Source organism: Balearica regulorum, chromosome 3, assembly GCF_011004875.1.
Source record: "Balearica regulorum gibbericeps isolate bBalReg1 chromosome 3, bBalReg1.pri, whole genome shotgun sequence".
Taxonomy (NCBI): Eukaryota; Metazoa; Chordata; class Aves; order Gruiformes; family Gruidae; genus Balearica; species Balearica regulorum.
Window position 1 is genome coordinate 33594362 of NC_046186.1, and position 25788 is coordinate 33620149.

General features: G+C 39.7%; 1 protein-coding gene across 42 annotated transcripts in view; it reads left to right on the forward strand.

Moving 5' to 3' along the window:
- RIMS1 (regulating synaptic membrane exocytosis 1) overlaps window positions 1–25788 on the forward strand; it is a 346977-nt gene that overhangs the window by 17127 nt on the left and 304062 nt on the right. The window lies entirely within an intron of this gene.

Here is a 25788-nt window from a genome sequence, read left to right on the forward strand (position 1 = left end):
GCTGAACGGAAAGAAAAAGGAATAAAGGATGTTGAAGTTTGAGGTGAGGGTGCGAGTACAGCTGAAAGACTGAACAACTGAGAAGAAAGGAGAACAACTGGGGCAAAGAGATCACTGTCCAGCAGAGACCTTAATCAAAACCATAGAAAGTGCTCTGAATGTGTAAAGGTCTCTGCTTTGCTGAATCAGCAGCTGCTCTTAGCTGGGAAATCTTGCTGGTACTTTTCTCTAGTTTTTCCCCAGTACCACACTCTGGTGTGTAGGGATAGCTCTTCGGTCCCCAGGCAGTGTGTGGAGATCGCTGTGGAGACCTCTGTGGTATGTACGTGTGTGCGTCTGTACACGTGCATATTATATATAGTGGTATTGGAGACAGCATTAGAAAACTTTGCCTCAGTATTTAAGATAAGCCTCATAGGCTGCATAGTGTCAATTGGAATGAGCACACATGGTGGTAGGCAGTTTTATTTTACTCCCTGTGCTCTTTGGTGTTGGGAGCCTGCTTGGCCACTTGTAGCACTGATCCCACCACCTGGAACATCTGGCTGTTCCTCTCTGCATTTCCCCCAGTGGCACAATGGAAGGGGAGGGGAGAGAGGAAACAGCATCTAAATCCTATAGAGGTGGCATAGAAGTCTCTGCCTTGATCCTGCACCATCTGATCCTACATCCTCTGAAACAGCTGGAAAGGGGAAGAGGAGCATTTCCAGCTCTTTATTGCCCTTTTTTTCTCACTGTAGAAGACCTTTTTTGGCTACAGTATGAACCTTATTTTCACATTTAAAGACTGTCACACAGTAATACCTTGGTTAACACCGAAGTAAACCTTGACTCTCCTGGGCTGGTGTAGCTCTTTCTTTTCTAGATGGAGGAAGTAATGAGTTTAGATAAGCAGTAGTGTCATCTTGTGTCTTGGCAGCCAGAAGATGGATATAACAGAGGCAAAGAAGTGTATTAGTGCTACATTTGGGAGGGGTAACTGCAGCAGACAGTCTTTGCACTAAACTTAAGTTTTGGCTGTTTTGGATTGCCTTAAGGATAGAAGGATGTGGACTTCAATATGGAACAGGTGTCTGCCCCAGTGTGCTTGGTGAGGGATGCACAATGAAATCTCAAACTGCAACACATGTAATCATGTCTTCGCAGCTACACAAGCAAACGTTATTGTTCACAGGCTGCTGCTGACCACAAGTGTGCACACAAAGAGGCAGCACCCTCCCCCCACCCCCGAAACCTAAGCTCTTGAATGTGTGATATTCATTAGCCAAAAAAAAAAAAAAAAAAAAAAAAAGAAAAGAAAAAAAGAGAAGGTGGGGGAGATGGGGGAGAGAGAAACAAGTAAGCAGATTTGCCAGGGAAGCAGACTGGGTGAGCTAGGATGTCCTGGGGGTTGTACTGAGGAAAGAGATAGGTATTTCAAATCTGAGATATGTTGTAGCTTGGGACTGACAGTTTTATATTTCTTCCCCAAATTACAGAATAAGCATTCTGATAGAAACAAAATTTTGACATCACCTACTTGGTTTATCAGTGATATCTTGCTTCTGTACCCACATGTGTCTGCTAATTTTGAAATTCAGAGTTTCAAGAAGCCAGGATATGGGAGTGATGCTGTGATACAGTGGTCATCCATTGCAAGAGCAGGGTGATGAATGATACTATTATTCTGAAAACATCAATTTTCCCCTTTCTTTTAAATTAATGTGGAATACCTGAAAGGTTACAGTACTTGATATTGAGTTGTCTAACCACAACTGATAGGCAATACCCAGAGCGTGTGCCGGGATCCAGCAGTTCTGGAGGGGTCACTTTAAGAGGATTTATTTCCCACGTCTTCAGTTCTTTTGGTTGAACTTTCAGGGTAGAGATTTGCCAGAAGTGCTAACTGTGATGGAAGTTTGCTAATTCAGCTGTGTGTTTGCCAGAAATTACAATCAAGAGTATCTGATTTTTTTCAAAGGTGCACTGCGCTGCTGTGATGCTGAGTATAACTGTAGCTGGAAGACTTCTGGCAGCCTGTAACAAATGTCAGGAGCAATTATCAATCATTGTCATCCAGAAAATTTGTCATTGTTCTGCTAGTGCTACTCTGAGATTCCTACTTCTTGATTTCACTTTAAGAAAGAATCAGTCTGGATGTGAAGTTATTGGACGGAGACTTGGGATACAATTAACCTTTATGTGCTGCCACTCTCGAGAAGCTGGAGTCCACCTGTACCTCAGGTCTGCATTCATTAAATTGAGATAATGCTTTTCTCTTCTCTTCAGTTGTCCATCTTCTTTCTTCACATCATTTCTCATCTTGGTGACGCTCCTTTTCTGTATGTTTGGATAGTCTCCAGGCTTTGCTCCCAAGAATCCATGGTCTCAGCAGAGGTCTCAGGACGCAGTGCTGCAAGGCAAAGCAATAATAATAAATCCAAATAACTTGCTTTGTTGATATCTGCAGCTGGGTCTGACTTCACTTTCTGTACCAAAATTGGAACTGTGTTTGTGGTTCTTCTATAAGGACTGCTGCCTCCCGGATAGTGAAGCCTCATCCTTTGTTCAAGGTGATAATTTACTAAGAATCAGACATGAATACAAATAATTTTGGCAAAGGAAGATATAAATCTATTGTATAGGATACACAATACAAGGAATTACTCTTACAATGGTAGTTTAACAGCAGGTCCAACACTTTGTGCTCATGAGAAAGGTTTGTGTCTGCTGCTTTTAAACTCAGATATTTCATGTAGTTAACTCAGCTAGGTAACACATCTTCTACATAGGCACAACTTTGTCATTTGCCACAATGTATTGCTGAGAATACCCTTGAATCTCTCCACTTACTTTTTCTGTCCAAAGTTGGCCATGCAGCTCAGTGATGTACCCAAATACTGTTTTAATAAAGAGGCACAGATCATGTTTTGTGGTTTTGATATGTGTACTCCTTGCACGTTGTGAAGTTATTTGTGACTGCATACAGATTTGAAACACTTAATGACCAGCATTTCTTCGTGTGTTGAAATTTCATGCTTGGTGTTTGATGACAGGGATTTTATTCACTGCATGAACAGGGAGTGATTTAACAAAAGTCTATTTGTATAAAAATGTACTCCATGAGAACATCATAGAATCACAGAATCATTTAGGTTGGACAAGACCTTTAAGATCATCAAGTCCAACCATTAACCTAGCACTGCCAAGTCCACCACTAAACCATGTCCCTAAGCACCACATCTACATGTCTTTTAAATACCTCCGGGGATGGTGACTCAATCCCTTCCCTGGGCAGCCTGTTCCAGTGCTTGATAACCCTTTTGGTGAAGAAATTTTTCCTAAGTTTTCCAATCTAAACATCCCCTGGAATGACTTGAGGCCGTTTCCTCTTGTCCTTTCGCTAGTTACTTGGGAGAAGAGACCAACACCCACCTGGCTACAACCTCCTTTCAGGTTGTTGTAGAGAGTGATAAAGTCTCCCCTCAGCCTACTTTTCTCCACCCAGGTCCCTCAGCTGCTCCTCGTAGGACTTGTGCTCTAGACCCTTTCACCAGCTTTGTTGCCCTTCTTTGGACACGCTCCAGCAGCTCAATGTTTTTCTCGTAGTGAGGGGCTCAAAACTGAACACAGTACTCGAGGTGCGGCCTCACCAGAGCCGAGTACAGGGAAACGATCACTTCCCTCATCCTGCTGGCCACACTAGGTCTGATAGAAAAGCCAGGATGCTGTTGGCCTTCTTGGCCACCTGGGCACACTGCTGGCTCATATTCATCTGGCTGTTGACCAGCACCCCCGGGTCCTTTTCCTCTGGGCAGCTTTCCAGCCACTCTTCCCCAAGCCTGTAGTGTTGCATGGTGTTGTTGTGACCCAAGTGCAGGACCCAGCACTGAGCCTTGTTGAATATCATACAGTTGGCTTTGGCCCATGGATCCAGCCTGTCCAGATCCCTCTGTAAAGCCTTCTTGTCCTCAAGTGGATCAACAGTCCTTCCAAACTTGGTGTTGTCTGCAAACTTACTGAGGGTGTACTTGATCCCCTCATCCAGATCATCGATAACGATACTAAGATGAAAGTGGATAATATGTTCAAAAATCACCTGGTTTTATTTCATTACAAAAGATGGAGGCAAACAATGACCTAGTATCAGAGCTGTTAACCCATGTATTGCTCTTTGGCCATCTTTGCATTGTTTAAACAAGGCAGATTCACACTATATATTGCTGTAAAGGTAAATTTTTATTTCTTACATAACTATACAAGCTTAGTACTCTATGCTATGATGTTTTATTTTCCTCTAAGTCATATTTATAATGTCACTCAAGGCCTAATTGTTAAGAAAAAGTGGAAATACCCGCTGTTTTTTTGAATGGAAATCCCTCTTGCGCTGGTTGAATGATCATGAATTTGCCTTTGGGGGTTCTGCCTTCAGAAAAAACACATCAGAAAAGCTGTTTTCCATGCTGGTCAAGGTGGCCATTCTCTAATAAACAGCTGCTAACCTCAGTGAAAAAAAAGATAAAAACCCCCTACAGCTAGGAAAATGTATTGAGGACCTTAAAGCACATAGGGAAATTAATATTAAAGTAGAGTTTACCTACACATAGCAGCCCACGCTAGCAATACATAGTATAGTTCTTCTGATATAGGAGTCCTTTATTCTAGTCTCCTTTCCAAAATCCTCTCTCTAAGCATGTGTTTTTATATTTTTTGGACATAATTTAATTTTTAAAGTATTTAAAAAAATGCTGAAGGGAGATATTACAAACCCTTTTCGTCAGACCTATATAAACAAATGTAACCAATATACATTAAAGAGCTGATTTTAATATCTTTTTTTTTACCCAGAATAGGATCTGCAGATAACACTAAGAACAAAAGAGATTTTAAAAATCCTATTTACTTCTGTTAATTTTCTCTATTGTTTTAGTTCATTGAAAGCTTGAAACCAAGGCCACACTTCTTCATGAGGCATTTAATATGAAAATCTTTTTTGTCTGCTTATAAAGGAAAACTAAAATAGTTCTTCAAAGGGATCTTCTGATTTTTTTAATATTCTTCTTCTGTGGGCCTTGCTACTTAATGTAAAGCTGTATTCAAATCATATTCTTGCTAATGTAGAATTCAAATTATATTAGAATGAAAAGTTTTACTACTTTCTAGACCTTATTTGGCCCTTAATTAGACACCATAAACCTTGGTTTAGTGTATAATAAATGTGAACTCCAAAATATAATTTTCTTTCCAAGTGCAGCAGTGCCAATCTTCTCTGCCCTGAAGTACAGGATGCTACTGGAAAATTAGTGTCTGTTTTAGAGGCCACAGGTCCTAACTATTAATATGCTTTCAGTAGTTTAACAACTGGCTCCTGCAAAAATTCTTTCCTCTTAGCTAGTCATAATCTTAATATACCATGTGCATGTTCTGCACATACCAAGGGATTTTCTTCACTTATTTTCCTATTTAACCTGAGCGGGGAGGGCATGCTACTGATTAACAAATTTACATTAAGTTGCACTCTGCTGAGAATGTGTGTGTTTGTGTATGTATATATATATATATACCACACTGATGGTATTTTGACGATAATGGCAGCTTGTGGCAAACCATCTCATTCTAAAGGTTAAAAAACTTGAGTTCCTCAGAGCTCCTGTAATATGCCCTGGAACCATGTCAGCTTTTGGAAAGGGTTATTTGGCAATGTCCAGAGAAATTAATGCCCAGAAGAACAGAAAAATGCATGAAAGAGTAATAGAAGTGTTTCTTAGGTGAAATATTTCAGCTGTGAGAAAGATACCAGTTTGTGATTTGGGTAATGGACTTTTACAGGTCTCGGTGAGTTCTCATTGCCTTTAGTCCTTCATTATTGCCTCCAGTGTCGATTTATGCTGCTCACACTTTCCTTTTGCCTCTTGTTTTATTCTGCAGTGAAAATGAAGCATTGGGTATATGTTGATGTGTTGATGGCTTCGTAAGTGGAAAGATTTCAGTAGAAATATAATACCTGGCACATTAGATAATACTAGAAATTTATTTCATTTTATTTATTTCTTTTAAAGCACAGTGTGGTGATAGAGCAGAACCTTATGATTGTAATTATTGATCTCTTAGTCTTGAATGGTGTATATGGTGGTGTATATTTGTGTGTGTTTAGAGGTGCAAGTTTGTCTTTTAAAATACAATTTGTAGCAGCTAACACGTGGGATTTCCTGCGGTGAGTAAGATAGCATAGGTGGGTGTTTTGGTGTATTGGAAATTTGTACTAGGAGCAGGAAAATTGGATTTTGTAATCTCCTAGTCACTTGTTCCATTACTGTTTGCATACATTTTTACAAGCGTAAGAGGCAGAGATAAGGCAGGTTGATGTGGTAGTGAGGGGATGAAGAACGTTATGGAAATGGGAACACTTTGGCCCTTTTAATAGTTCCTTTCCAGATTTTTTCTTCTTACATAGGGCTATTTTAAATTTAAGATTTATATAAAAATACAGCATTTGAAGAAGTGCTAGATGGAGTCTTCTGAAAGTCCTTCACAATTTGCGCTATATTTTAGTGTGCTGTTCAGAAATTCCGCCTGCCTTCTAATTCAGCACCAAATTTTCCTTTAGACAAGCATACCAAATATGCATAGGAGTGTCCAGTTTCTTTAAGTCTGGAAGGCACAGCAAGGAGAGAGCTTGCTGCTGCCGATTTCAAGTGAACATGCTGAGGTGGAAGCTTGCTTCAGTCACATATCTTGGTAATGTGGCTGAGGGAAGAGAGGGATGGGGAAAACTTTATCTATGTATTGTTTAAATGTCTTATAAAGCATTTTTCTGAGTGTATTTGTGTGTATATATAATATATCATATATAAAATATACATATATATTATTTTATAGCCAGAAACATTGTATTCTTAGTGGTTTCTGGGACAGATAAAAGCCATGCTGTACGCCTGCTTCCCATCTGTTGTCTAACCTCATCTTGCATTCCATGTCCACTGTGCGCTCTTGTTCTTCCCCATTCACTTCACTTCCAACTTCATGTCTTCTCTTCTTCAAGACCTCAGCATGCCTCAGGTCCTGACAATTTCTGCTTTTTGTTTGTATGGTCCCAGCTCCTCTGAGGAACTGTCCATTAAAGACTGAGAAAGCTGTTGTGTGTGAGACTCCCACCCTTATTCCATTCACACGCCACCTTTGGCTGAGGCAAGTAGCTGCTCATGTAGCACCATACACATTTTAATAGCATGGCTATTTCTGTTTTAACTGCGTGCAAATGAAACAGCTGTGTCTTTGCATTCCTCAAAAAAGCCCCTTTCCAAAGACACTGAAAAGTATTTTGTTTCTAGTGAAACAAATATGGAATTTGTAGGCCAATCTTTCATGAAGACAAAAACCAAAAAACTTAGAAATAGTTTTGAAAAGTCATGTCAGGGTAACGTGAGATCTATTTAGATCAGATTTTTATGTTTGGCCAAGCTGTGCTCAGAACAGGACCCAAAATGTTGTGGGTTTTTTTTTCCCTGGGGAATGTTAGAGTAACCTGTGGCTCATGACAGACCCATGAACTTTTTCACTGCTGGGGAATCGACAGTTAAAATTCAATGGCTGCAGTTTCTCTCAATCACTTTATGTTACTTGCTATATAGGAGAGGTTGGATATAACTGAATATTTCCATTCTGTAGGACAGTCTGAGCTTTTTAAAGTCTGCTCTTATAACTTTGAAGTTGGATTGGTTTTTTTAATTCCTGAATTTTACACAAAACGAATAATGAATAATGTATTTTTAAATAATTTAGTGGAATTAATCCCAACAATGTCTGTTTGACAGAAGAAAATTGAGAGGGGAAGTAGATGAAGAGTATCCAATACACAGTTCTAGAAATAATCTTGTGTATTTATGTAGACCTTACATGCAATGATCAATTAGACATGACCTGGGGAGGAGAGATGTCCTTGAAGTCTCTCAGTACACAGTCCCAGACGTGGTCATCAGAAGTGACTGCATTTAATTCCCAGACATACCTCCCAAGGAACATAGTTAAGATAGTACGAATTATGTCTTTCAAGATGCTGATTGCACTGAAGACATGTAATGACATGTTGCTGCGAACTCCTATGCTATTGCTCTAGCATCCAGAATACATGTTGGAGTTCTGGGGAGGACTAAATACATAGACAAATATCTGCATAGGTGCATATAAGCTAGTTAGAAGTTACAAAGAAAACAAAATCTGTTTTAAAGGGTATATTTTTTTATCTTCTCAACTATAACCCTTTCTTTTTTACTTTTTACTTTTTGTTTTTAGTTTAAACTGAAGACTGTGTCTTATGTTAAGGCAGAATGGGAACCCTTGGTAAAAATTGTCCATGTAGGGAATACTCCTTCTCCAAAGCTAGTAAGTCAATATAACATAACCCAGGAGTGCAGCCCAGACTGGGATCCACCTGGCTGGAGAGCAGCTCTGTGGAAAGGGACCTAGGAGTCCTGGTGGACAACAAGCTCAATATGAGTGAACAGTGTGCTGCAGTGGCAAAGCAAGCCAACAGGATGCTGGGTTGCATCAACAAGGGCATCACCAGCAGAGATAAAGAAGTCATTATCCCACTCTGCTCAGCACTTGTCAGGCCACACCTGGAATACTGTGTTCAGTTTTGATCCCCACTATACAAAAGAGATGTGGACAGACTGGAGAGGGTCCAGAGAAGGGCCACCAGGATGATCAAAGGACGGGGAAGCCTGCCATATGAGGAAAGGCTGAAAGAATTGGGTTTGTTGAGCCTTGAGAAAAGAAGGCTTAAGGGAGACCTCATCACCATGTTCCACTACTTAAAGGGTGGCTACAAAGATGGAGACTCCCTTTTTACAAGGATTCACATGGAAACAATGAAAGCTAATGTGTGCAAGTTACTCCTGGGGAGATTCTGACTGGACTCTAGAGGAAAATTTTTCATAATGAGAACAATCAGCCATTGGAATAATCTCCTCAGGGAAGCACTGAATCCCCCAACACTGGATAGTTTTAGTATCTGGCTGGACGGGGTGCTGGGCCATCTTGTCTAGACAGTGCTTTTGTCTAGATGAAGCTTTGGCCAAGAGAAGTTGGACCAGATGATCTGTGAGTTCCCTTCCAACCTGGTATTCTATGATTCTGTGATAATAGTAGGGAATGCAGGCTTATTTAGAATAAGGTGAAAGAATTAGGGAGTAACCACTGCAAAAGTATTGCATGAGGAAGGAATTTGAGGAGGCAAATTTTGAGGAGGGAATTGTTGTAGTGCATTGATGAGTGCTTTGCTTACAAGATGGAAACAGTGATGTCCTCATGTTCCTTGGGTACAAGTGTGAGTCATTGGAATAATGTAGGCACATATGTTTTCTGTAGAATCATTCATTTAAGATTTGGTTCATTGGGACCTAGCTCTCTTTCCCTAGGAAGGAAGCTGTTTTCTTCACAAGTAAAGATGATAAAAATAATATTGATTTAAGCTGTCTCTGAAATACTTGTATGCTGTAGTCTACATTTAATGACATATTGGCATGTTAGTAACTGCTAAGAAATAGTTTTATTATGCACTGTGTATTCAACCAAGCAACCATTCAATCCTATACAATACTACAGGCATGGGGAAGAGTGCCTAGAAAGCTGCCTGGCAGAAAAGGACTTGAATATGAGCCAGCAGTGTGCCCAGGTGGCCAAGAAGGCCAACAGCATCCTGGCTTGTATCAGGAGTAGTGTGGCCAGCAGGACTAGGAAAGTGATCGTCCCCCTGGTGAGGGGGACGATCACCTCCCACTGGTGAGGCCGCACCTCGAGTACTGTGTTCAGTTTTGAGCCCCTCACTACAAGAAGGACATTGAGCTGCTGGAGCTTGTCCAAAGAAGGGCAACAAAGCTGGTGAAAGGGTCTAGAGCACAAGTCCTATGAGGAGCAGCTGAGGGACCTGGGTGGAGAAAAGTAGGCTGAGGGGAGACTTTATCACTCTCTACAACAACCTGAAAGGAGGTTGTAGCCAGGTGGGTGTTGGTCTCTTCTCCCAAGTAACTAGCGAAAGGACAAGAGGAAACGGCCTCAAGTCATTCCAGGGGATGTTTAGATTGGAAAACTTAGGAAAAATTTCTTCACCAAAAGGGTTATCAAGCACTGGAACAGGCTGCCCAGGGAAGGGATTGAGTCACCATCCCCGGAGGTATTTAAAAGACATGTAGATGTGGTGCTTAGGGACATGGTTTAGTGGTGGACTTGGCAGTGCTAGGTTAATGGTTGGACTTGATGATCTTAAAGGTCTTGTCCAACCTAAATGATTCTGTGATTCTAAGAGAAGAGTTTCAAAGCTTTTCACTAAAATTTTCCAAAGAAATCCACTCAAACATTTTGAGTGGTCAACTGTATTAGTGTAACTATGGGAATTCACAAATGACTAAAAATACATACAATTAAATGTCAGTTAGTTTCAAATCAAGGTATTTCATAGAGTTTTATCTTAAAATATCACTGTACTACAGCAAAGTTTTTGATGATTTAGGAATGGATTGCAGACAGAGCTGAAAAGTTAAGTTTATCCTTCTGATATACTTATCAACATATATGGAGATCCTTGAGTCTTCCACTCTAATGAAAATTGGTGGAGACTGAAATGAATCAAGAGCTCATGGAACATAGTGTTGTGGAAGGAAAGAAAGTTTAATAAGACCTCAAATTACTAACAGGTGATATTTGTTTAGGCTTGTTTCTGTTGGATTTCAGTTATTAACTGTATTTTCTGTCTCTGAAAAATCTAATCCTGAATAAATGGTGGAAGTTTACCTTGTAATATATCACAACAAATATGACAAGTGTGGTGTGTTTAGTGTGATACTCTCTATAGAGTCTGATGGTGAAGTCCTTGCCCCACTGAAATAAATAGGCATTGTCCCTGTTGACTTCGGTGCAGATGTGATGTTTGTGAAAGAGAGCTGAAATGCTGAATATATTGAATGCCTCTGCTGCTACTGGTATGGTGATACGGTATCTAACCACTTACTTTAGTTTTGATGCATCTATCATCATGCTGAGTTGCAGGTGAGAGCTAAAGCATAGAGGCTGCTGTGCTTTGCAAACACATAGGTATGGCTATCTTTTCTTGTCTTCACTTTTTCCAGAACTTAGTGCCAATGCTCATCCAGCAACTCTTGTGAAATCAGGAGATTTTTGTTGAAAAAAACAACAAAAGATTGTGCCTGAAAGATTGCTGAATACTTCTGAATGTTTGCCCTACTGTGTTATATAGTCCATGTGGACTAAAAGGAGTAGGAGACACTCTGGTCAGTACTGCTGTGCATATGCTGAGTACTATTTTTTGGAACATAGCCTCAAAGTGGAAAGAAAAAAAAATTGGGTTAGACAGTGACCAAAAATGCTATCTTTTAAAATTGTGCTTAACTAGAAAATTCTCCCTCCTTTTCCTCTCTGGGAAGTGAAACCCCACAACCAAAGTCAAAGAACAAAACCCCAAAATTATTCTGTGTATTTAAAAATTTTCATTGGATTAGGGAGTGGATCTTACCCAGTCAGATTCCTAAGCATATGTCTAAACTAGTAGCTGGGAAGGCAGTTTGGTAATTTCAAATACACTGAGTTAGGAAATAGTTCAGTATTTTTATATCAGCTGCATCAGCTGTGGGAGAGAATATATCCAAATACTGTGGATCCTGATGGCTAAGACTCTTTCATGAAGAACGGAAATTTGAATCCTAAAAAAGGTTTTTGAAGCAAGATGTATCACATCTCAGGTGAGGTTCTTGACTACTCCTTACTGACAATTTATGCAGTCTTTCTGTGGTGTGTTTAAATGAGTTTTATATAATGTGTGTATATGTATATGTATTTGTGTGAGTACACTCTGGTGTATTTGTTCTAAACCAGTTCAGAAATGTGCATGAAATTAGGTCATCGGATGAGATTCTGTGATCCACAGAAGACAATTTGCATATAAAAGGGAAGGGAATTAGTAAAGCTTTACATCAACATTGTACCTGTGCGGTTCTGGGCTACTGCAGACATTGCAAGTCAACCCCACAGAAGTGGCACGGACAGTCAGAACTACAGAGATTTGTCCTCAGCTGCCACCATCCTGAGTCTTCTGCAGTGCCATGCCCTGAGGATTTCACCTCTTACCAAGGGAGCTGTGTGTTGGAAATGAAATACCGGTAGTTAAAAGTGTGCAAAATAAAATCCTCTGCCCGCAGTTCCCTGCCTTCGCTTCTTGGAGGAGTAATACTTCTCTTCATGGGACTATGGCTTTAAATTTCTGAAGCCCCATCTGTCACACGGTGGTGGAGACTGCTGTTTTGATTCCCTAGTGGGCATACCATCTTAGCAAATGTGCTTTGTCTTTCTTATATATTTATTTTCTTAATTTTGAATTATATCTTCTTGCAGTATACTGTGGAAGGGAAAGAACAAAATTCTTTACAGGAAATGAGAAGGGATAGAGTATTCCAAAGATGTGTGTTTCCGGATGAGGGAAGTGTAATGGGTGGTGTATCTGCCTTTTCCAAAAGAGTCATCTCAAATGCAGCCATCTGCAGAGAGTGTGCTCTCTGCTTTTCCTGTCAAGTGCCGTAAGACCTATGCAAGCATACCTAGAGACGTGGTGATGGGAACGCCCTGCTTGTACACTTTGGGTCTGGTGTGCCTCCAAGTGCACCTTCCAGCTATGCATGAACCTGTGCCTGCAGCTGTGCTCTTTTCAGACTTTCAGACTTCTGTTGTGAATGCAGCCTTGGACTGGATCTCAAAAGGCCTCGCAGATACCTTCAGTGAACGGCAGACACAAATCTGTGTAAGTGGTAACCTCTGAGCAGACAAAGTTGGGATTCATCTTTAGAAGATTTTGGCCTCTGAATGCTCTGAGATCCTTGGATGAAAGATGCTAAGGCAATGTGAAGTATTGCAACCAGGGATCAGATAATGGTTTACTCGCGTGCAATTTTGTTAATTCCTTTGTTTCATGCAAGGAAAATTCCTCCATGTGTCATCAAGCAATCTTAATTTAATGCGGTAATGACTTTGAGTGATAGAAGAACTCATCAACTCCAGCCGCCACTTCTCATCCTCTAGCTTAAGAATGATGAGCCTGTAGGTGCCTTTCTCCCCATCCCTCCTCGCACCACAGCTCCCAGGAACATGGACCCTCAAAACATAATCACAATGCTTGTATTCACACATCCAAAGGCCTCAGGTAGAGGTAGGAAACAGTGTAGTATTTGGGGTTTTTTTTTAATTCATGCAGGAAGGAATGAATCAGAGCAGGTTGTTTAGTAAGAAATACAACAAGCTCCAGATGTTTTTGTTTGGGTTAGGGCTTGAGTGACATTAACCCATAACAGCAAAACTTGGAAAGGATCTAGAAAAGTTGAATGATCTGACCTTTCCAAGCAGAGATCTCAAGAACTTAGGAATTACATCTGTGTAAGTTATTTTGTTCCCAAACATAAGCTTGTTTTATCCATTAGCATTAATATGTACCTACTTACACATCTTCCCACTCTGCCACATGCATGCATTCACACACACAAGCATGTCTTTCATACTTACATCTGCTTAAACTTTTTATATGGTCATTTGAGTATGTTAGAGTTTCTTTCAAAAAACTTGTCTCAGTCAGATGAGCAACAGTTTTATTTCAAGCCATCCTATGTTTTGGGGTTTTTTTAATCTTGAGAATCTTTTCATGTCTTCTTGGCATAGAAGAAAACGAAATGCATACTTGCAAATTCCATCACTGCTTACTGAGCATTTAGGAGCTACATTTCTGTAATTTATCCCCTGATGTAGTTAATGACAAAAGAATAGAAATTTGAAATACAAGCATGGAAGGCCTAAATAGCTTTTTCTGAGCAAAAGAAAACCAAACTGTGGCAAAATTTGCGTAAAATTGGCTGTGTGCATCCAAGTCAAAATTGAAAATCTCCTATCTGTGTTTTATATTTCTTCAATGATGTATGCTACAGTTTTTAAAAAGAAAAAAATACGTGGGGGGGAATTTTTTTATTTAACTGAATTAGTTGATTAAATGAGATTTTAGGAATACTGTCCAAAAGTTTCAATTCTGGTCTCAAATTTTAAATATATCCTAGCTGATATGAAGTGTATATATAGCTAAAAATGTAAAACTCCTGTATGTTTATTCTATGTGATCTTAAAGGTCTTTTTCAACCTAAATGATTCTTTGATTCTATGTGACCTATCCTGTGTCTACATTAGACCTGTCCTGTACAGTGATTACTACACATAAACCAGTGTAATTTTTTTTTTTTTTTTTTTTTTACTTGTTATACACTTTCTGAGAGTCTTTGTTATCTTCTTTTGCATTTGTTAAAGAGACAGAGGAACATGAGATGAATGTATGCTTTAACGAGAGACAGCAGTGTTAGCCCATAACAAAGATCTGCTGGTAAGTATATGGTTAGCAGCAGGCAAGGCGTTTTACACCACAGAGTTTGGAGGCTTTCACAGCAAATGAGTTGGATATTTTAATTTGCTGGCATATTCTCTCCTTGCCCCTCCAAGCTCTGTCAGTGGCTCAGGTCACTGTGAACAGTGGAAATACCAAAGCTGATGTGCTGGGTTCTGATGTGCCCTCACCAGTGCAGCCTACTGGAGGATGAGATGTTCTGATCACGGTGGCAATTCGACAATCTCTGAATATTATTTTTTGACAAATATTATAAGTGTTATAGAAATATTTTCATGCAATATTAACATTATTGTAACACCAGTATAGAAGCATAAATTACCAGATGAGTCAGAATTATGGCCCTTTTCCTGCTGTGTGTGGGCAGACCCCTGCATCTGTGCTCATTACAGGTTTGTGACCTAAATGCATTAGATGCGTACTGGAAGAAAATGAGTCTGCAAAGTATTTTAATCAAAGAAATACGTTGCTCTTGGTTGTGAAGAAAGTAAATCCTTTAAAGATGGAAATTTCCTCGTGCTTCACTTTTAAAAGACAAGTATGTTAACATGGAAATGTCTCTGGAAATTCTTGTAAGATTAATGACAAAACTTAAAAAAAAAAAAAAGTAAAGCAGCTCAAATCAATGTCTTGAAAGAAAAGAGAAGGTGTATTATCTTCAGCAGATTCCAGAAAGGATTTGTGTAAGTGAACTGTAGTGGTGGCCCAGTACTTCTGTAAAGTATCTTTATGGGCAATGTACTAATATCTAATACAGTGTTGTAATATTATTAACTCTTTGTGACAGCAGTTCTCCCAAAGTCATAAACTGTAATTTCATTGTCTGCCTCTTCTCAGGGGACTACTTAAAATACTCACTAACAGGGATCTCTCCTTTCATCTGACACCTTTCCTCAAACAGAAGCTTGCAGGTTGTTGTGGAAGACATCCCGTTGCTTGGGATCCTGAGATTCATCTTTGTTTTTAAGCACTTCAAAGATTTCTGTGTGCAGCACTGCTTTATTTGGATTTTCTGCCTCTGTGAAAGTAGTATGTTCAGTGTCCATCATCTGGGTTGACTTTGTACACTAGACTGAGCAACAACAGTACATATTTTAGAAAAGCAAGTAGTTGTGCTTTTGCTCAGAAAAGTGGAAATTACAAGAGAAAAGCATCAAAGTCAGAAGAGGCAAATGAGGGAGTAGGAGGGAAATTTCATTTCTTGTAGCTGAAGGTGCTCAAGTGGACCCTGCCTGTACTTCTAGAGTGACCACTTTCTGGGTAGCAGGATTAGAAATTTCTTTTCCCCACTATAAATAAAAATCTGACGATTCCCAAGTTCCACTGAATTGCCTCATGCTCTTTCTTTTCCTCACACAATCACCTCGTGCTATTTCTTCTGCCCATCTCTGGGTCTCTCTGGGTGAAGGGAAGAGTGGCTCCTCTGTTTCTTCCCCCTTCGCTGCTGCCTCCACGGAAGATTAAAAAATCCCACCTGTTGCTTTCCAAAACCACTGAAAATTCAGCCTTACTAATCCTGAGGGTCATCTGGACACTACAGTTTTCAAATTAATATTCAGAGCAGTTACAGGGACCCCTGCTTCTTCCTTTGTTTTTAGTAATCAATTTAGGAAAAATTGGTTAGCTGTGGTTGGTTGTGAGAATACAAATCAACTCCCTTTTTCTTTTCAGATTGCTTGAATCTAGGTTGTCCTCTGAGATGCCCAGACCTTGTGACATACTGATTTCATTCCCTTGAACCAATTTTCATCTAGTCAATTGAATTATTGTTTCATCTAACTCATTCCTTCCCTGAAAGTGTGATATTCATTGTGAGCTTTTTCTTGGCTTTGTAATAACTTTCAACTTGAGTAACAGAAAAAAGTAGTACTTGGAAAATATTTTGATAGTCTTACAATTCAAGGTATGTTGTCAGATCTCTCTAGCGACCACACACAATATAAGAGCAACATATATAATTAACTTGGCACAGGTGAGGGGAGGGATTGGGAAATTGTCTCCATTACCTCCCTTCTTCAGCTTTGAAATCTCATGCTCTTGCATGATATGCTCGGGAAATTACAGACTGTGAGTAGGATTCATATGGCAAAATGTAGACGTCTACATCTGAGTTAGTCACCCAAGGCTCCCTGTGTGGGGAATGGAGAGATGAAACAGGACAGATGAATCACACCCTTGAAGAACCTATTTTTTTTTACCTTTATGCTAAGATGAAATGACTCATAGCCTGAAAGTGCCCATTTGGCTAGTAAGGGAGGCTGGGGTAACAACTGTGATGCGATGGCTGCATTCTGCACCCCAAAAACTAGATGAGATGAACATGGTGCTTTGTGGCTCCGGTGCGTGCCTGTGTGCTTGCGTGTATGTGTTTATTTGTTGTACTGTGCGAGCGTTGAGTTCCTAGGAAAATAAAATCGATGTTTTCCACATAGAAATTCCTTGAAAAACTAAAGACAACTTTAGGTTTCCATGTGTGATAACTCAGAAATTAAGAAATACATAAGCTCAATTAGCATGTTTCTCCTGCATGTGTGTTTCTCAATATGTGTCAGCAAATTAAAACAAATCCCTAATATGTAAGTTTTCAAAACTTGGGAGTCATGTGAATTTAGTAGCTGAGAGGTAGCTTAAATGATGCCGCTTTTTGTTTAGTCACCTTTGGAAACTGTATGTCCTCTGCAGTTAGGGAGACATGCAGGTGCTCTCCAGATAGCGTAGGGAGCTGCGAGCTCTTTGTGCTACACCAGAGGTAGTCTCTTCTCTCTGTGTGTAAAACACATAATATGTCTCCCTCAAATTCTGCAGTAAGTGAATATATGAAGACCTTGCATCACTACTTGCATAAAGGGAATCTGTCTTCCCGTGTTTGCTTCTTCAGTACGTCGTCGGCAAGAGCGTGCGGGGCGTGAGCCAGGGTGGGCTCGTAGGAGCAAGTTGTATCCACAGTGGTGCTAGTGCCACTAAACATCTGTGTGGGGTCCCCTCAGCTGAAAACGCCAGTGAGATACATACCATCTTCCCACAAAGAAGTGAACAGTATTAAAATAGAGGTGGCCAGTGAATCAAGACAAATAACAGTAGCCCTGTAACATTGCATATCCAGTTTCTTTTAATCTTCTCTTTTGTCTATGCCCTGGCATGCAGGGTTTATTGAAAGAAATTAAACTAAGGAACTTCTATTTGAGCTTAAAAAGGAGGAATAAAGTTGTTTGGCTTAGACCTGTAGTTAGAGTATGTCCACAAAGATGGCTTTTGGTAGAAACTGAGCTTATGCAGCCCATAACTCTAGGCACCTGGCCTGAGGAGCATGATCCAGCAAGTAGATTGCAGCTCACCAGTTTCCTATGTCATGAGTGTACGTAGACACCCTGAAAGGGGTAACATGATATGAGGGTCAAAGCTCCTTCTGCTTTGGAGCTCAGAGCTGCAAACTAGAACCTACTCAAGATCCAGACCCTGAAGATATATTCTGGGTAGCTGTGTAAATCACAGCTGATTTTTATGCATGAATGAAGCCATGGTGTAACAGAAGCAAGACATCTGGATTTTTCTCTGTCAGATTCACAGATCACAGATCCTAATTCCCTGAAAGTCTTTCCCTGCCAGGTCACACTAGGTTTAGGAGGCACGTTGCCTTGTTGGTCCTTTTGAAACCAGGAAGTTTTGAAGCCATATGTGCAAGATTCAAGTCAGTGCAAAATAAGTAGGATATGGCTTGACTGTAGGCTGACAGTGACACACAACGTTGGACACCCACTGGATTCAACACCCTCCAGACAAAACCAACATTCCTGTCCTCTCCCTGGCAAAAAAGAAGAAGAAGAAAGAAGCCCACAGAAAAGAGCAATGGCTGTGTCATGAAACCATTATGAAATGTAAGTTTGAGGTACCCAATGTACCTTTCCGAATCGAGCAACAGAGTTCAGTTAAAGTGATGCCTCCACTGGCTTTTGATCTGCCTAGAGCACTTCAAAACTATGCTGTAGGTTGAATTAGTGAAACAGTGGAGGTAGCAGAGGGCTGCCTACAGTGCTGAATTTCTCCCAACTGGTAGTGTTTTGTCAGCACTGGTCAATGCTTTGTGCGCAAAGTGATTTCAGCAGAATCATCACCAGTGGGCAAGCACGCTCTTTTTTGCTTTTTACCTTACCTTTCAGCCAAAGGCAGGCAGATCTACAACAGCAGCTTTACGTGGAAGCTGCCTTGGAGAGGCGTGTGCTGGCTTGCAGAGTCAAATGTCTCAAGCTGATGAGTCGACATCTGCCTATGAGAGCATTTCACCTGTAAAGCCAGTGTACCTCTTCCAGGTGAGAACCGGTATGCTAAATGTCAAGTGGTCAGTGTGGATGCTGCCTGCTTCTGTCTGTGCTAGTTTGAGGAAAGACTTTTTTGTATGCTGTACTGACAATGGTCTTCCTAGATTAGCTGCCACTGTGTAGCAGTTGGATTACTTGCTGGTCCATCAAATCTGTATTTGAAGGAAAACCATATGTATGTGTATACATGCACATATACACAAATAAATTTAATTTTTGTTATGAAAGATACTTGTCAAATAATGATTCCTGGATAAAATTCTTACTTTTATATATTAGTGGGTCATAATTTGGATTATAGCTACTTCAGAATACTGTTTTTATGGGATAAAATGGCTCTTAGTAGCAACTTCCCTTATAATTCAGGTGTCATGATGGTACTAAATAATTCAGATAACTGATAAAAATATCTCCTCATGATTTTATGTGTGTTTGCACTTCAAAGGACCAGCAATGAAAAGATGATCGTACATCTGAATCAGAAGGATGATATTTGTATCTAAATTGAGTAACCATGTAATTTTACCATGTTTCCCATGCTCTGTCTGCCTTCCTCCTCTTGCATGCTATGCCCTGATTCAGATCTTCTGTGCAGTGTTTATTACCTGACCTGAAAAGCTCAATCTAAATATTTGGTGAGTTCAGTGATGTACCCAGTGTACTTATGGCTGCACATGTACTTATGGATGAGTAAAATATAAGAGGCTGGCCATTCAATAGCTCTGTAACTTTGATTTTTGATATTCACAGGATGCTTTTAGAAACTGGTTAAAAATTACATTTTCCAGTATTCAGCTGCAGAGGAGGACTTGGTATTTTCAGATGTGTTAGGAGAAGTGATGCTTTTTGTATGCATACATGTAGCTATTCAAATCTCTGCAAAAGGGTTCCTCAGTCACAAGGCCTCCAGATGCCAGCTAGAAGAAGTCAATCCTCAGATCTAGCTGATAATTAGATATTATAAATTCCAGGCTGAATTTATTTCCTAACCAATGTATATGCATTGCCTACTGTTCAGCTCTTTTCCTCTGTACTTCTTACACTGAAATAGCTAAAGATAGTGTTACGTTCTTGTAAGGTTGTTTGGATGACGCAGTGAAATCTTTGCTCAGGCAGGCTCCATTCCCAGGTCATCCTGGTGGCCTTTTTCTCCAGCAGAGTATTCCAGGATGTTTTTCTCTCTCCCCTCTTCCTACAAACAGAGAGAGAGGAAGGCTGGCCAGAGCCATAATTTCTTCTTAAAATTAAAGAATTTTCAGTGGGCAGCTGAGCTAGACTGAAATAGTTGCTGCAGTTGAGGAGGGTCTCTGGGAGGTAGGAAAGTTCATTCCTCTTACACTTTTCTTCTGGTCATTCCAGTGGTGCCTTTCATTTCTCTTCATTCCAGATTTATATTTTTCCCTTTACACATTTACCTGATATAATTTTAATACATTACATTTTTAAGTCCATAAATCCTTGCATTCTTAAGGACTGACCAAAAGTAATTGTTGCTAATTACTAATTGTTACTCGTTATTGGCATGTGGAACCTAACAAAGTGAGGGGAACCTTCCTGTACCACTTTTACAGTAAAACATCGCAGGCACTGTTTCCCACTCTCTCATTAATTAATTTCTTGTCTTTGTTTAATATACCTTGCATTAATGAGGGTTTAGAAGGCCTTTAGGTGGAACTTTAATATGTACGTAATTAAAATACATACAGCATATGAATTAAGGTATACAACAATATATACATTACAATATATATTATATAAGGTATACAATATATGCAACGTTGCCAAAATGCTTTAACAAGAGGTCCAATATAGTTTTGTAGGGTGTCGTGGTTTGACCCCAGCCGGCAACTAAGCCCCATACAGCTGCTTGGTCACTCTCCCCTGGTGGGATGGGGGAGAGAATCAGAAGGGTAAAAGTGAGAAAGCTCATGGGTTGAGATGAAGACAGTTTCACAGGTAAAGCAAAAGCCAAATGCACAAGTAAAGCAAGACAAGGGATTCATTCACCACTTCGCATGGGCAGGCAGGTGTTCAGCCATCTCCAGGAATGCAGGGATCCATCATGCGTAACCGTTACTTGGGAAGACTAATGCCATTACTCTGAATGTCCTCCCCTTCCCTCTTCTTCCCCCATCTTTATATGCTGAGCATGATGTCATATGGTGTGGGATATCCCTTTGGTCAGTTGGGGTCAGCTGTCCCGGCTGTGTCCCCTCCCAGCTCCTTGTGCACCCCCAGCCTCCTCGCTGGTGGGGTGGGGTGAGAAGCATCAAAGGCCTTGGCTCTGTGTAAGCACTGCTCAGCAGTAACGAAAACATCCCTGTGTTATCAACACTGTTTTCAGCACAAATCCAAAACACAGCCCCATACTAGCTACTTTGAAGAAAATTAACTCTATCCCAGCCAAAACCAGCAGATGGGCTATCCTTGGCTGCCTGTTTCTATAACAGTGTTAGAAAAAATGCACATTTTAAGCTGGGTATATCATGAGGCTTTCACTGGGCTGTCCACAGCTTTTCTCATAAAGTTAAGAAATACACTATATTTACCATATTTTGGGATTGTAGTTCTTGTTCACAGCCATGTTGTGATGAACGAGCAGACTTGGGCCAGTTGGTCTCTTTCCTCACTTGTTTCCAGGTAATGAACTTGTAGCTTTTAATAGATGTTATCAATCTGTAGCTGCCTGACATTACATTTTGTACTACTGAGTGTAATCTTATTGTGTTAGTCAAGATCATTTGACTTTGTGTACAATTCAATCTTTCTCTTAATTGACCTTGCCTCCTGAATTTGTATCGCAAGAAAAATTCTTCATCACAATTACACTTCTTGTGCAAAGACAGTTGAGATAAATGATAAATACTGGCAATCCTAATCCCAGTTCTGTGAAACTTGATTAGTCATCCTCCTTTTGACTGGTAGTACCCCTCTCAGATAAATGTTTTCCTGCCTTTTCTTCAGCTTGGCTGCTGAAGAAACCTTCTCCAGTTTAACCCGTGATTTCCCATTTGACTCTATATCAAATGCTTTTTTGAGATTTAGATCAACTATGGCTCCCTCTGTTTAGAAAGAACATTCAACTCATCAAAGAAGGCTCTTGCCACTGGTTTGGTGTGGCCCGTATTTTCTTAAATTCTTTTTTCTTCTCAATTTTCTTAAATTTACCTCTGTCTTTGATAGTCATTTCCTTCAAAAGCATACTTCCGAGGTCTGGCTGAAGCCATGTGTACTGTGTAGATCAGAGTAAAACATTGCATGCCCAGGCTAATGAGTGCTTTAATCACCCCTCTGAAAATGGTTACGAGTTTTGCTCTTCCTTGTTATGCGACTGTCCCCCGGTGGGCCTGCAGTTATACCTGGGACTTTATATGCCAGCTCTTTTGACACACGGACCAATATTGAGTCATTCTTTCCTTCTGCTCTCCCATCTGTCGGTGTCTGTGTGTTGTGGCGTGCCCTGAACTTGGATAATCAGCTGTCAGGGGCTGTGCTTTTGTGACTGCACAAGACCTAGAGCACCCAGCATCCGGGGCATCCACAGCTCTGGCTAAAGTGGTATGGTCAATAAGATTTGTCACATTTTGACTTTCTTGGTTTTTTGGCTTCTGGTTGGAGAGCTATTACTTCCTTTAGTAGCTCCTTCTAAAGCTGGCAGAAGTTTGTCTTGTGTGTTTGATGTCATCTATCTGTCTTAGGAGATGAATGTATGGAGTTGTGCTCTTTCTCCTTTCAAGCACTCATTGTCTTTGAGCTCCACAAACAGAGGAAGGGGATAACCTTCAATATCCAGAAGCTTCATGGTCTTCCCTTGAGTAAGTTTGTTCTGGATGAAAGAAAAAACACTTATTCCAGGGGTGGTAACAAAAGGTACATCAGCGCGAATAAACTGTACTGAAGAAGTTTTTTCCCATGTTCCCTGAAACACACATTCTCTGCACAACAAATGAGACTCGTACAAAATCTGAATGCTTTTGAAAGTGCAGAGTCAGCAAGGAGGTCTGTCCCATAGTCATACAGATTCACTAGCCAGGAAGTTCCCTTAATCATTTTGTAAACCTGTATTTGAGAATGTGCCAGTCTCTGCCAACTGCGACTTTTTTAGATGGTGGTTTTTGCTGAATTCTGCGCAGCCAATAGCACTCATCTCAGTATAGAAAATCTGGTAAGTGGGAGTTAGGTGTAAGGACAAAATGTGTGTTTACTTAAAATTAGAAGACGCATAGTGTTAAAAAGTTTTGTAATGTCTTAACCTAACTGTGCATCTCTTTATCAGCTCAGTGTTTGAAACTCCTGTGCCATACTAGTATGTCATTAATCAGTGAGTTGAAAACCACTGGTTTAGAATTTAAAATAAGTTAAAGCAGGACGTAAGTTAGGATGAATCATCTTTGCTCATCTTTTTAAGTGTAACTGTCATTTACCTACTGTAAATGCAATTCAGTATCATGGTTACATTGTATGTTACCTGATTTTCCTGTTTACCATTAGCTGTTTTAAATATGATGTTACTGTGTTTGTTCTCAGTCAAAACATGCCTCGGTTTTTAGCATGATAGGTTTAATCTTCATGTGGTTAATTTCACCACATACTTGCAACATCTATTCAAGATAATTGGTTTTAATGTTTCTTCACATTCCTTTAGAACTTTCCAGACGAGAATATCATAGTTGTTCATCAGTATTGAAAAAATTGTGCCTATTAAGTGTGGTGGTCTTGATTTTAAAAACCGCCATTGAAATATAACAGTTGTTAGATGAAACACCTTAGAGGATTTTCAAGGTGGGCACTGTTTGGAAACCTGTTCCTTTTTAAAAGACTGTAATTGAGTACCCCGATTCCTTAGTTACATTAAAAGAAAAAATTATAAATAAGCCTATCCATTTTGCTTCACTACTGGGAAATAGGATTAAATAGATAATAATTTTGGCCTGTGATTCAAATAACAATAAAATCCAAATATTTACTAACACTGAAATGACAAATCTACTGTTACTTTACCTGCTAGTTAGTATGCACTTATGGAGTCTGAAGTATAGCTGGGGAGTTCTTTTTAAGTGGTTGGGAAGCACCTATTTAATTTACCTTTCTGCATTAAAAAAATTATTAGGGTTTTTTTTTCATAATCAGGTAAGGAGGGAAAAATCGGTCTGCCTTTCTGTTTTGCTTTTGTTTTTACAACAGCATACCCCATCCATTAAATCACGTAAGCCCTGCAAGCCAACCTCAACCGCATGTAGACTGGCATCTCAGCTTGTCATGCATGCTGGTCCTGACTGCCATCAGTAATCCTGAGTTTCAAAACTCTGGAGTTGTGAAGTGACTTACAGGAGTGAATATTAAAGAAAGAATCAGCTCAATTACATTAAACTCCTGCTGCTTCCCTGTTCGCTTTTCGGTCCTCTGTTCTTCATTTCAGTGTCCCGTGCAAAGGATGGTGCTGTACCTGAGGCCTTCTTTGCTGTGTAAGAAGCATAAGCAAAGTGCTTCTGGTGAGCTTCATGGTTGTGATGTTGCTCTGGGTGCAGGTCCAAAGCCTTGAACAAACTGTCTGAAGACAGAGCTTTGGGTTTCCTCTCAGTAACAACCATTGAACTGCTTGGTAAGGGCCAGTTTCTGTGCACTGACCTGTGCTTGGCAAGTGTTAAGAGCCAGTGACTGCCATGACATTTCACCCTTTGTTTTCACCTGCAGTGCTGAGGCAACATGCTTTTGGCTTCCTGACTAATGAATAGAAAACCCTGTGGCAACCAGGTTATTTACAAATAAGTAATGTAAATATGTGTTAAAATTTAGTAACTTAATTCTTCAGTGAACCTCCTTGCTTTGCCCTCACTTTATTTCAGTCCAATTAAAAAAGAAAACAAACTCCCTAAAATAGTAAACTTATTGACTCTGTTAGCAACAATAAAATATATAATTGCATTGACATATCTTTTCCTGGCTGCATATTTTATACAACATCTGAAATCATGATCTGCAGAGACTTTGTAAGATGATAGACTAATGGCTATGAGTTTAAGCCCACTCAGGAGAGGAGTATGTTGGTACCCTCAGGAGAAAAAGGGGAGTATGAGCTTAGTTTATGTGGTAATGAATAACATTGAATTCAAAATTATTTCTAAATAATATTTTCAAAGAACTTTCATGTATTCATTTGAAGAATCTATTTCTACAGAACATTGAGTTAAATGAAAAGATTGAGAGTGTTATTCATTACCAATGCAGTTAGTATGGATGGGTTATGATACAGGTCACTGAATCAAACCAGTAAATTACTTATGTATTTCTAATCAGTCTAGAAAAAACAAATTGATACTGTTTTCTGTAGATTTTTCTCCACTTTTTCTCCACAGTTGCAGTTGTGTTAAATTGAACAAAAGAGTATTAAAACCTCAAGTACACGTTACATGATCTGTCCTACTTGCCACGTCTACCAAAAGATCCAGCTGATTTCAGTGGAATTTGGATCACAAATTGAAGACAGAGCCTCCCTCAAATTTGATACACTACCTAAATCTCTTTAAGTTTCAGCTCTTACTTGAGGGTAATTTGTCTGCAACAGAGACTGTTGTTCACAAAAGTGCTCACTGCAGAACTGCATGTAAAATTACTTGGTAGAAAGTCACTTGACATTTGGACAACAAATGCAAAAACACCCCACCAAGCCAATCATAGCGTCAAATATAACTTTTTACGAATAGTCGCCTTTAAGAAAATATTTCAGTGTGATTGTTCATGCCTAATTAATCTCATTAATTGCTACTGGTTTTGAAAATACTTTCTTCTATTAGTGCTTTAAAGCTAGATATCTTCTTGTTATTTTTCAGTGATATAAACAATATAATTCAGTGATATAAACAATAAAACCAAAACACACATAGACTATTATAATGCAATTTACATTAGCCAGTTTTTTAAGAAAGCAGTTGAAAAGTTAAAAGCATGTCAGGAGACTGATCAGATTAATGCACTCAGTTTTGATGTACTGTAGTTATCACAGAAATATTAATGACTTAACTCTAATGAAAGGAAATAAGGTTTTACCTA